Below are 12888 nucleotides of genomic sequence, written 5' to 3' on the forward strand. Positions count from 1 at the left end.
GAAAGAGCACTACCAGGCCATCAGCGTCATCATCATTTATTATCCTTGCGTGCCCAGCATTTACTAAATCAGCACAATCCAGACACATACATACAGGCAATATTATAAACAAACTAAAATTTTGGTTTACTAACTGCAGCAAATAATTAAAAGCCTGCTGTTCAGGTAGCGTTGGGAGCGAAAGCAAACTAGAGTACGCGTACGAAAACGCACATGTATGGTGTAGAAATCAGGAAAGTGTAGTATAAAGTGTAGTGTAGAGCAAAGTGTAGTATAAAGTGTATATGAAGTAGAAAAGAGGAAAGTATAAGTGTAGAAAAGAGGAAAGTGAACCTGTCCCAGAGCTCTTGCCTTCTACGATCTTCGGTGCCATAATCTACTTCAGCAGCGACAATAACGTATTCCAAGCTACAGCCAAAAGATGAAATAATATTGCTACGTGAACGAAGGATTAAGTACTGGAGACTATTTACAAGTATATTTACAAAGGATAGCTGCAGCGCTGGCCAGATCAGCCGACAGCTCGAGAGCAAAGAGCAGTTCGTCTTCTTCGTCTGGGCGCCCGCGCGCATCGTGCAGAAGAAACACGCAACATGCATGTATCATTATCCCCGGCGGCAGAAACACCGTCCCGGGGCGTCTAAATATCAGTGGGAACAGGAGGGTAATACGGTTTTAGGCGTGCGACATGCACAACTTCAGTGGAAGGCGGGGCAGACGAGGCACTGGTACTGACTGGGGCGATTTCATACATAACTGGAGTCACGGCATGCAGCACTCGATATGGGCCTGTGTACCAAGACAGGAGTTTTTCAGACAGGCCAACGTGACGAGTCGGTGACCACAGGAGTACCAGGGTGTTGCGTTCGCGCACCGCTTATCAGCCGGCGCCCAAGTCTGGCTCATCTGTTCCGGACGATAATCTGTTTCGCGCATGTGCGCTGATATGTTTTCACTCGCCCTTTGATCACGGCGTTCCTTTATAAAGGACTGCGGATCACGCCGTTGGCGGCTTCTTTTGTACACCTACTTTCGGCAAGCATGCCAGATTAAAAGTACGTTCTTCCTTCTCCCGGCGTCTTCTTCTCCCGGCTTGGAACCCAACTCGGCCAAACGTAACAAGGGATACAGGCGAAAAGTGAACGTCTCTGTAATGTCGATCGTACGAACGCCGTTGGTTCGCTTGGGAGGTCAGGAGGCGAGCGCGGGCAATTTCGCGAGCTTGGGCAGCCCTGGTGATGGCGTCAAGTGCATATTCGCTGGTCTCTGCTGCGGCGCATGGAAGGGATGTGTCCAGTGGCAATGTGGGTTCTCGACCAAACAACAGAAAGAACGGGGAATAGCCGGCAGTGTCGTGACGCGAAGAGTTATATGCAAATTTGACATACGGTAGGACAAGGTCGCAATCAGTATGGTCAGACGAGACATACTTTGCCAGCATGTCTGTAAGGGTTCGATTGAGACGCTCCCTGAGACCATTAGCCTGTGGATGGTAAGACGTAGTCAGCTTGTGCCTGGTTGAGCAGGACTGCAGGATGTCGGCGATGACTTTAGAAAGAAATGGCCGACCACGGTCAATGAGCAGTTGGCGTGGAGCCCCATGCAGCAGAATCACGTCGCGTAAAAGAAAATCGGCGACATCTGTGGCGCAGCTTGTTGGAAGCGCTGTGGTGATGGCGTAGCGCGTGGCGTAATATGTCGCCACAGCGACCCACTTGTTGCCAGACGTTGATAGAGGGAAAGGGCCAAGTAAGTCCAAGCCAATGCGAAAGAACGGCTCCAAAGGGATGTCGAGCGGTTGAAGGCACCCGGCAGGGAGCGTCGATGGTGTTTTTGGGCGCTGGCATTTATCGCACGCCGCAGCGTATTTCCGGACGGAGTGGGCAAGGCCTGGCTAAAAGAAGCGTCGGCGAATCCGGTCGTAGGTGCGGTAGACGCCGAGGTCACCTGCCGTTGGTAAGTCGTGAAGTTCTTGGAGAACAGCTGACCGGAGGTGCCGAGGAATGACGACGAGTAGGGCAGCACCGTCGGGGCGGACGCTGTGGCGTTATAATACACCATCCCGGAGAGCAAACAAATGAAGGGACGAATCAGAAGGCGAAGATTTCAAACGATCAATGATGGCGCGCAAGGTGGCATCACGGCGTTGCTCATCGGCGACTTGTGGCAGCTGAGAAACCGAGAAAACGCAAGCGTCGGCATCGGTGTCAGGGTCGGCGGGTGGCTCGTCCACTGGATAGCGTGATAAGCTGTCTGGGTCTTGATGTAGGCGGCCTGACTTGTAGACTACCGCATAGGAATATTCTTGTAGCCGCAGAGCCCAGCGACCAAGCCGGCCGGTAGGATCCTTGAGTGAGGAAAGCCAGCAGAGCGCGTGGTGGTCCGTGATTACAGAGAAATGCGTGCCATACAAGTACGGGCGGAATTTAGAAACCGCCCAGACGAGAGCCAGGCATTCACGGTCTATAATCGTATAGTTGCGCTCCGCTGCTGTGAGGAGGCGGCTAGCGTAGGCGATAACACGATCGCGTCCCTGTTGGCGTTGGGCTAAAACTGCTCCGATACCGTGACCACTGGCATCAGTACGGACCTCTGTAGCAGAGGGCGGGTCAAAGTGGGAGAGAATAGGCTGCGTGGTGAGATTGTTGGTCAGGTGGGAAACGCGGCAGTTTGAGCGGGACCCCACGTAAACGGCATGTCCTTCTTCAGAAGATCAGTAAGTGGTCGGGCAATCGCTGCGAAGTCTTGAACGAACCGTCGGAAGTAGGAGCAGAGTTGTACAAAACTTCGTACGTCTTTGACAGACTGAGGTACAGGAAAAGGCGTGACAGCACGAATTTTCTCCGAGTTTGGTTGAATACGGGAAGCGTCGACGAGGTGGCCCAGCATTGTAATCTGCCGACGACCGAAGTGACACTTCGAGGAATTTAGTTGGAGCCCAGCCTCGCGGAAGACTTGAAGAATAGCTGATAAGCGCTCAAGGTGTGTCTCAAACGTAGGCGAAAATACGAGAACGTCGTCTAGGTAGCAAAGGCATCTTGGCCATTTGAACCCCTGAAGCAAAGAGTCCATCATACGCTCGAATGTGGCTGGGACGTTGCATAGACCGAATGGCATAACTTTGAATTGATATAGACCATCAGGGGTGACAAATGCGCTCTTCCCTCGGTCCCTTTTATCCACAGAAATTTGCCAATAACCACACCGAAGGTCTATTGATGAGAAGTAGTTGGCACCGTGGAGACAATCGAGGGCGTTGTCAATGCGAGGCAAGGAGCGAGTCTTTTTTGGTAATTCGGTTTAGATGATGATAATCTACGCAGAAGCGCCACGTGACATCTTTCTTTTTAACAAGCACAAGCGCTCGACGAGGGTTCAAGGGCTCGACGAGGGTTCAACAATGCCTTTGGCAAGCATCTTGTGCACTTCATCTTGAATAGCCTTACGCTCTGATACAGAAACTCGATATGGCCGGCGATGAATAGGGCTGGCATCACCAGTATTTATGTGATGCCTAACAATTGAAGTCTGGCCCAATTGTCGATTGTTTAGGTCGAAGATGTCTTGGTAAGAAACCAAAAGGCGACACAGAGCTGCTGCTTGTTCAGGCAACAGGTCCGCAGCAATCATGGGACTAAAGGTTGCGTCAAGGCAAATAGCATCCTGAGAAAATGGTGAAGAATCGGAGCGGCCGTCTACTGAAAACGCCGTGACGTGGTCATCTCCGATAGCACGCAGCGTTGCAACCGATATGCCTTGGGGTAGAACTTGCTTGGTTAGGCCAAATTTGATGACGGGGAGGCATGTCGGTTATCGGCGAAGGTTACGACGGAGTGTGGCACATTGATATCGCGCATCAAAAGGACATCAGGAACAGGTGTAGCGACGTAATCACCATCGGGCACAGGGAAATATGATAGCAAATCGACGAAAGTCAAGGTTTTAGGCGGCAGGCGGACGAAGGCGGTCGTACTAAAGTTGTTCGGCCGTTCAGCACGAATATGCTCCAGTAGAGGTAGTTCGAGGTAAAGGGTACCGGTAGAACAGTCGATCAAAGCTGAATGCGCCGTAAGAAAGTCTAGTCCAAGGATTAGGTCATGGGACAATTGGTCAGCACTGTAAAAAGAACTGGAACGTGGCGGTCGGCGACACTTATCCGAGAGGTACACATTCCAGTGACGCCAATACTGCTGCCATCGGCGACGCGTACGGCTAGGCTAGTAGCAGGCGTGAGAACCTTCTTCAGTCGACGACGGAGGTTATTACTCATTATGGATACCTGGGCTCCAGTATCTATTAACGCCATCAAAGGACGTGGACAAGTTCTGGTGCGTTGGCAGCGTCAATGGAGGATTTTGACACGACGAAGATAATGCAGCGTTACCCCCAGGAGCTGCATGGTCTAGTTTTCCGTGCGGGAGGGTCCATAATTGGTCGGCGACGAATAGCGGCGTGACTGGGGCGACGGGGACTGACGGCGCAGAGGTGACGGCGAGCGAGCGGGACGACTGTCATCGACGGATACGTCAGAGGTAGAAGGCATACGTCGAGGCGAGTAGGGGCGAGGGTCGTCATATGGGCGAGGAGACGGGGAAAAGTAGCTCGAATACCGCGATGTCCAGGAGGTGCGGCAGTGGCGAGCGACGTGGCCAATGCGGTGGCAACGAAAGCAAATGGGCTTGTGGTCCGGAGTTCTTCACTCAGTAGGGTTGCGGTATCTGAGCGGGGAATACAGATCGCTGGGAGGCGCAGCTGTCGGCACCAGTCGGGCGTCAGGTCGGGAGACGGAGCAGGCAGCAGGAAAACTGAGGTTGGCAAATTCTTGCCGCACAACTTCCTGAATGAGGGAGATCGCTGGAGCTGGTTGGTCAATGGTGGGTCAAGAGGGCGTGAATGGAACGTGGCAGGACTTGCAGCCTCGAGCTCGCGGCGAACAATACGAGTGACGGTCTCATTGGAGGGGGGTGAAGCGGTAAGGGCGATGCAGGACAACGTCGCAGCCATGTTAGGGAGCCTGGAGAACTGTGGAATGACGCGGCGGCGTTTGGCGAGCTCAAAGCGGCGGCATTCCTTGACAATGGCGGTGATGGTGGACACATTGTTGAAGATCAACAAGTTGAACGCGTCCTCCGCGATCCCTTTGAGAACGTGGCCTAGCTTGTCAATTTCTACCATGTTCTCGTCGACTTTCCGGCGAAGAGCTAGCACGTCTTGTATGTACGAGACATACGATTCAGTGGAAGACTGTCCTCGGGTAGCAAGCTATTTTCTTGCAGCCAGCTGCCGATCGGTCGGATTTCCAAAGAAGTCGCGGAGCTTCTCCTTGAAAGCGTCCTAGTTAGATATCTCCTCCTCGTGTGTCCGGAACCAGACACGAGGTGTTCCGCCCAAGTAGAAGAGGACATTCGCTAGCATTATGGTAGGGTCCCAGTGGTTGTTGCGGCTAACACGCTCATACATGCCGATCCAGTCATCAACGTCGACATTATCTTGGCCGGAGAATATGCCAGGGTCACGAGGAGTGGCAGCCCTGACGTACGTTGTAGTTGGAGCCGCAGTAGTAGCAGCAGACGAGGTGTCGTCACCGGGAGCCATGGTGGAAAGATGGACGGTGCGGCCGCTGCGGAGCTCCTTGGCGAGGACGGGGAACGGCACGCTCCACCAAAATGTTACGCGAACGAAGGATTAAGTACTAGATACTATTTACAAGTACATTTACAAAGGATAGCTGCAGCGCTGGCCAGATCAGCTGACAGCTCGAGAGCATGCTTGCTTGCTTGCTTGCTTGCCTTCAAAAGTTCAAGAGCAAAGAGCAGTTCGTCTTCATCGTCTGGGCACTCGCGCATCGTCCAGAAGAAACACGCAACATTCATGTATCAATATGACACATAAGAAAATAACAACTTAAATTTCAACCGCGTGAGACACTGCTGCCCAGGGGGAACAAACAACCATAAATCGTAAACGTGCCCAAGAATATTACGACATGCGCATATTCGTCGTAGTCTCGCAATAAAATTGCAGAAATAATGTGTATGGATATGTCAATCGGAAAACAACGTTAATATAATCACAAATGTAATTTACACATCTTAGACATGCTTTCCAAACAAAGAAATAATAATGAATGCTATAACGATACCATGGACAGCTGGGCAGTAACGGCTGTCACCAGGCCGCTACATCTCGCTGCATCGCCGTCAGTACACCAGTCCCACCCGGGGCCGATCTCAAAGCCCTTACCTGGGAAACTAAAAGCAGTAACCGGTGGAGGTGCGGTTGCTGTACGACGCAATGCCGAAGATCCTCCGCCGCCGCCGACGACGACGATTCGCGAATCATCACGAGGAGATATCAGCACGCCGCCTAGCAACAGCCTTGACAACACTTCGCCGCTGAAAGAAGACCTTCTGACGTGACGTAGGCAGCAACAGAGCAAGCCGACGCAGCCGTGATCCAACGCCACGACTTAACCGCAACGCCAGATGACGGTCTACTGACCTAGACGTGCGAATCGATGGTCATAACATCACCGCTCTCGTCGACACTGGAGCCAACTATTCCGTCGTCAGTGGCGCGTTCGCCGCCAAGTTGAAGAAGGTGAAGACGGCCTGGCAAGGACCCGATATCCGGACAGCGGGAGGCCACCTAATAACGCAGGCTAGAATCTGCCCAGCGCGAGTCACGGTTAACAACCGCACTTACTCGGCGAGCTTCATAATCCTGCAGTACTCCTCCAGGGATGTCATCCTAGGCATGGACTTTCTAAACCAGCATGATACAGTCAGCGCCTGAAGCTCCAGATCAATAACACTTTCAACGCACAAAGCGGTACCACCGAATACAAACATCAGTCACCATGCCTTCAATGTGCTTGAAGAACAAATCACCGTTCCGCCTGGCTCCAGCCTAATGATTTCCGTCGGTACCGAAGTGCCTGCAGACATGGAGGGCGTCATCGAGAGCGACCATCAAATACTGCTTGACCGTGAAATTTGCGTCGTTAGAGGCACACCTGAGCTACGTGAAGGGAAAGCAAGATTGATCCTCACGAACTTCAGTCACGAATACAAGCCTATTAACAAAGACACCATGGTCGCCCACATCGATGAAATAGTACAAGCCAGCAGTGCTTTCACCTTCACGGAGTCTAGCGCAGCTGCAATGACGACTGTAATACTTGAACAAGCTTGCGGCGTCAATCAGAACCTTCCCAGGTATAAGAAAGAACAACTAAAAGCCTTGCTCCTGCTATATCAAGCTATAGAAGCTCATGCTTCACGTCGTCGTCAAAAATTCGACAAACCCCTGTCGCCAAGCACCGCATCATAACTGACGAATATGTCCACCCACTCCGCCACAGCCCGTACCGAGTTTCGGCACGCGAAGGCGAGGCAATAAGGCAACAAGTCGACGAAATGCTACGCGACGACATCATCCAGCCGTCCAAGAGTCCGTGGGCGTCCCCGGTGGTGGGTCATTCCGCGCCAAATCCACGAGCGTTTTTTCGACCATCACAGATAGAGCTGCACAAATTTCCACATGTTTGTTGGAGTTCAAAACTCATCCTCCACGTTTATTTTTTCTTGCCAAAAATGTTGTAGAATTCTGACGACAATTTGTTTTTCCTGCCAAGCTGAGCTAGTCGGCAACAATCAACATTTTTTATCAAAGACACATTGTATGATCCACTCCTTCAAATTGCGTTTATGGCAACCTAAAGATGCGATATGACTGCAGAAATAGCCAGTTTTATAAATATTTGAATACTTCGATTGGTTCTGGCGCTAGAAAAAGCGTGTAAAATTGCAATGACTGAGTTTTTCTCGGAACGTAGAAAAACCTGGAAGTAAAAACATAAAATATATAACGGTAGCACAGTCAACATAGTACAGCTGAAAAATATTTAGAGTAGTGAAGGTTTAGCAGTTCACATGGAAAAAAATTGTAAAGTTAAAAAAATTTCAATATTAAAGGTAAAAAATGGCGCCTTGGTGGTCGACCTAAAAATATATGCATTACATCATTAGATAGCCCTACGTGTCTACTATGCATGTGGGAAGATATAAAAAGGTATTGTTTTTGAAATGCAAGAAATGTTTTTTTTTATTTTCAGCACGTGGATCACGTAAACAGCGTACATATATGAAGCGTAGCCGTCCTGCAAAGACATATTGGCAACAAAGTGAGCCCAAGAACCTATTCAGCAAGGAGCTTGTGGCTTTTTTATTGTGTGCAAACCAAGACAAGCGATTTCCAACGCGGTGTCCTTGACTTTTTTTTCTCCATAGCTACGAAAATTGCATGTCGACCGCGTTTGAATACATGAGCCTGAACATGACCCGTATCACTTTTATAGCCGAGCAGGTGCCGGCTGTCGAACAGCTTTAACACCTGTTGTCTTCGACGAAGACGTGAATGCAGCTTTTAGTTGAAAAGGTGACGTCGGCTGAAAATAATGTAAAGACTTGGTTCCGTTAATGCCCATAGCATTCGCAAACTTGGACGACAGATCTACCTCCCGCTTAGATATTGCACTCTCCGGCACCCAAATTGGTTTTATATGTAAAAGGTTTCGCGTGTCCAGTCGTACAGCTCAAACGCTGCGAAAATCTGCCTTGAGAAAGGCCTTCGTAGGCTTGCCTTGGTAGCCAACCATTTCAGGGGGCCACCCACCCCATCACAGGTACTTTTTCCGTGTGATGTAGCAAAAAAAAGGCCATGTAGCGTCTGAAGTAAAATCTTCCTTGTGGTAGCACAGGTTTGCAAAATTCTTTCTGTTCTTATACTGGGAAGCAGCCTCATCCGAAAAGTAGTGCACATGTTCTACCTGCGGCATGTCTACATTAAGTTGATCCAACAGCACCTGCTGAAATGTCGAAACTGCGGCAGTCGTATGGTCGAGGAAGTCGGACATCACTACGTATGATTGCACATGTGGTTCATCAGAAGTGTGCGTCGAGCGAGAGTAGACTACAATCGGGTGTACTGTTGCTTGAGAGTTGTCCCACTATATTGACTGTGCGGCCCTCTGAATAAGAAAGCTGTAGTTTTCAGAGAAATCCGTTATAACTATGGCTTCTGCAGGCGTGATAGCGTTCTTCAATTTGGGTAGGTGCCGAGCTTCGACCTTGCTGACAAAGTGATGTAATTTTAAGTCTCTATCATCTCAAGGAGACGGTCCACGAAGTCATTATGGCTGAACAAGATTGTTTCCAATCGGCACCGCACTCCACTAGCCCACTGACGGACAAAAATATACTTGCTGCCCAATCCCGGTTCAGTGCAGGAGAGCTCAATATCAGCGATATGAGCGACGAATCTCCTGGGCAATTGCTGCATATACCAGTCATACAGCCCTCATTCGTTATCTCACACACAAGCGAATCGACTGTTTGTAAAATGACCAAGGACTGTAGCATCAATTTTACATTTTGGTGGTAAATGGCAAACGCAAACGGAGTGCGTTCCCGGAGCACCGGGAAGTAATCAGTGGCGTGGCCTCAGGTAGGCGAACTTAGAAAAGCCGCACTTAAGCTGTGTGTTACTTTTCTTCCATTCCTCGTGCGCTTCCTTAAGATTCATTAGCAGCAATCTTTTTTTTTTTTTTTGCTTGCATCGGACGACGTCTTTCTTGCTTGGAAGACAGACGGATGTACGTTCATCCTCATAGAACTTTATTCTGCTTCTTATTGTTGTGCCGTCTAGTGATCTACTTAACTTTGATGCAGGAGAGCCCTAAATTCCTCCCTGTTGCCTAATTTTCATAGTAATGCGAACTTGCCTTTCCGATGCACCAAAGTACTCAGCAACTTTTTTTTCGGGAGCACCGGGACGATGCCTGCCTTTGTAGCTAAGAACAACGCCAGCAGGTGCTGCGAGCCAGCCTTCAGAAAGGGAGAAGTGGTTTGGCACAGCGCGAGCTTCCGCTTGGCGATTTTAGTCATCGCAGACTAGTGATCGCTTTTCTGCCGGTTCAGGCGCCTTGTGTAGTACATGTTGCTGTAGGGCTACATCACAATAGAAATTACCGAGAATATGTGACGACTTTAATCATTCCCATCCTAGGCATTTGTCAAGTATAGACAATTTGCTGTCTAAAAACCGTTATTAGAAAAACGTCATCTTCTTTTTCTCAGAATGTTCGAGAAAACCGAGCGTTAAGTTAATAATAGTCGATAATTCAGTGCAGAAGAAAACGGCAAAACAATCTTCGAAAGAGCGAACCGTGCGTTCGTTCGAACATTGCTTGATAATATTTAGATTTTATTGATAAGAAAGACAGATAGGTCGACCTGAGCTAGTGTGTTCTAGTCTGCTTCTCTGTAAGGGGAGGGGGAAGGGGAGTGAAAGTACTGCGGTGAATGATAACACTGCTTGAAATTTGTGCGTGAAGTTACGCCTCTTGTCAATAGACAACCGCGTTTCTGCTTGCTTGTGATGTCTCTAATATTTTGACCACACATGCAGTTCTACTTCAACGACAAGCCATTTTTGAAACAGACTGCTCGGAAGTTCAGCTCCTTGCGGAGGATTGTCGTCTCTGCCGACGCACTGACCGTGTACGAGGCGCATTTTACAGACGCGAAGGGAAGGCGTGCATTCGTATTCACCGGAGTAAGTTGATTTCTGTCCTTGTATTAGACGCTGATCGTCAGGAAGAGTATTCAAGGAAGATATTCTGAAAAATTAAACATTTTGCCAATAATATGAGTGTCTCGGAAATAGCTTGCCCGCTAGCTTTGGTTATTGCCAGGATAGAGCTTTGATTTATTAAGATGAATGTACCAGAGTGGGTGTGACTTTCACAAATAAAAAAAAAGATTAATTAAATGTGACTCCTTCTATATTTTGTCACGTTGTCCTGACAGTGTAGAATAAGGCATTGTCAAAGGCGCGATACCAAAAGTTACCTCTTTGGGGATTTTCACAACCTGGAGGAGACGGCGCAGTCAAGCGATGATGGTGGCGGGATTGAGATCTTCATCGTGATAACTAACGGTGTTTTGTTGCAGGGAAATGTCTTCTACGTGCCTAGTGCTTTGTGGTTGCTCGCATAAAAGAAAAAAAAAACTAATGCCGATCCAACGCACACGTTGTTTTCTATACAGAGCGAAGCCAAAGTAAAGTGGTTAATTAAATCATTAAAGCTAATCGCGTGGCGCACGATTTAGTGATGACAGGTGTGCGATAGGTGTAGGACACCTATCAAGCAGCATTTAGGCATTTTGTTGCTCTTAACTCAGCAGTGGTACATACTCGTTCTCCAGGCGTCTACTCCATTCGCACTCTATTCCGGAGCGTGCGCATCTCCATTGATTACACTCCCTCTAACTCCTCAAAATGGTGGAGTTGGATCATTCCTCACACCTGAAGCTGGCTGAATGAGCTGGCCCATTCTGTGCTTCCGATTCGAATAAATGAGACTCTTTTACGGTAATTGTTTACAACATTCGCTTGTCTGCGTAGCGACAGAAGAGCATATTTATGAAGTTTTACCTACGTAACAAGTAATGTTGCATTCTACTTTAGCACAAGAAGAAACAAACATGCTTTGTGGTTAAGCTCGATCTCTTCGGGGCGTAGTTGCCACTTAATCATTCTAGCAAAGCAAAAGACAAAGAAATTGCTAGTGGTCCCTTATGCTACAACTAAGACGACTTGAAGGCGAAAGCCCGAGCGCCGCCAACACAATGTCACGACGACCTCTTTTTTGCTGAGTAATTTTCACTCCGAACCCATATTGTGCAAAGTCAATTTTGCAAGTCATCTTTATTTCACCAAACTCAGACCGTGACTCGGCACTTATTTTTGCTGAGTCATCGTCACTCTGAACCCATATGATGCAATCATTTTTGCATGTCATCCTTTATTCATCAAACTCGGACCGTGACTCGGCACTTTTTTCCTGAGCCATAATCACTCTGCAACCACAATTACAGCCATTTCAGAAAGTCATCATTTTTTTGCAAGTCACCCTTCCCATGATTCAACAAACTCGAATCATGACTCAGCACTTTTTTTCAGAATCACTCTCGCTTTGACCCTCAAATCTCACATATATTTTTACAAGTCACTCCCCACTTCCATAACCTCTTGATGCGCTCTTGATTCACCCTATCACTGCTTGGTTCATTTTCATTCACTCTATCATATCAGTTTTACATCCATCACAGTTGGTGTGCTCTATTACTCCAAATTTCAATTTTCATCAATCTTGATTCTCCCTATCACCAGTTAATTCACCTTCATTCATACTTAATTCACTGTTATTTACTCTTCATTATCTTAGCGCACTCTATCTCATCATTACCTTTCATTTGACTCCTATCACCCAAATAAACCTCTTTCATTCACCATCAATTCACTCTTAATTCACCTCAATCACGTCTCTATAGCCATTTTATTGCAATAGCAATTATATGGACACTTCAACCGGATTTCTGCCGTCGCCGTCGTCGTCGTCGTCGCCGTCGCCGTGAGGTTCCCTATAGATAAAATCTTCGCAGCGCGCCGTAAGCCCGAGCGGAAGCGTGCGGGGACGCGCGCTATCAGCGAACGCACTCAATCACCCACGCGCAAGCAAGGAAGCGGGAAGCCAGCGCCGGAGGGAGCGTGGGGGGGGGGGGGGGGCGCACTTCTACTCTGCCAACAACCGCGCTCGTCGCTCGCTCGCCCGCACCGTCTCTTATCTCCACACGGCTTTGACCTTTATGTGCCGTGCATTCGCCGCTCAGTTTCCATTGAAGCGATAGACCGCACGTACCTTCGCCCGCTGCGGCGTATATACGCTCGCTGCCAGCGTTTTGACAGTCGTTGTCTGCAGTCATTCAGTGTGATCTATTCCTGTTTGTGCGCGCTCACACCACGCTTGTTCATTCAGTTAGT

This window comes from Dermacentor silvarum, chromosome 6 (assembly GCF_013339745.2).
Source record: "Dermacentor silvarum isolate Dsil-2018 chromosome 6, BIME_Dsil_1.4, whole genome shotgun sequence".
NCBI lineage: Eukaryota > Metazoa > Arthropoda > Arachnida > Ixodida > Ixodidae > Dermacentor > Dermacentor silvarum.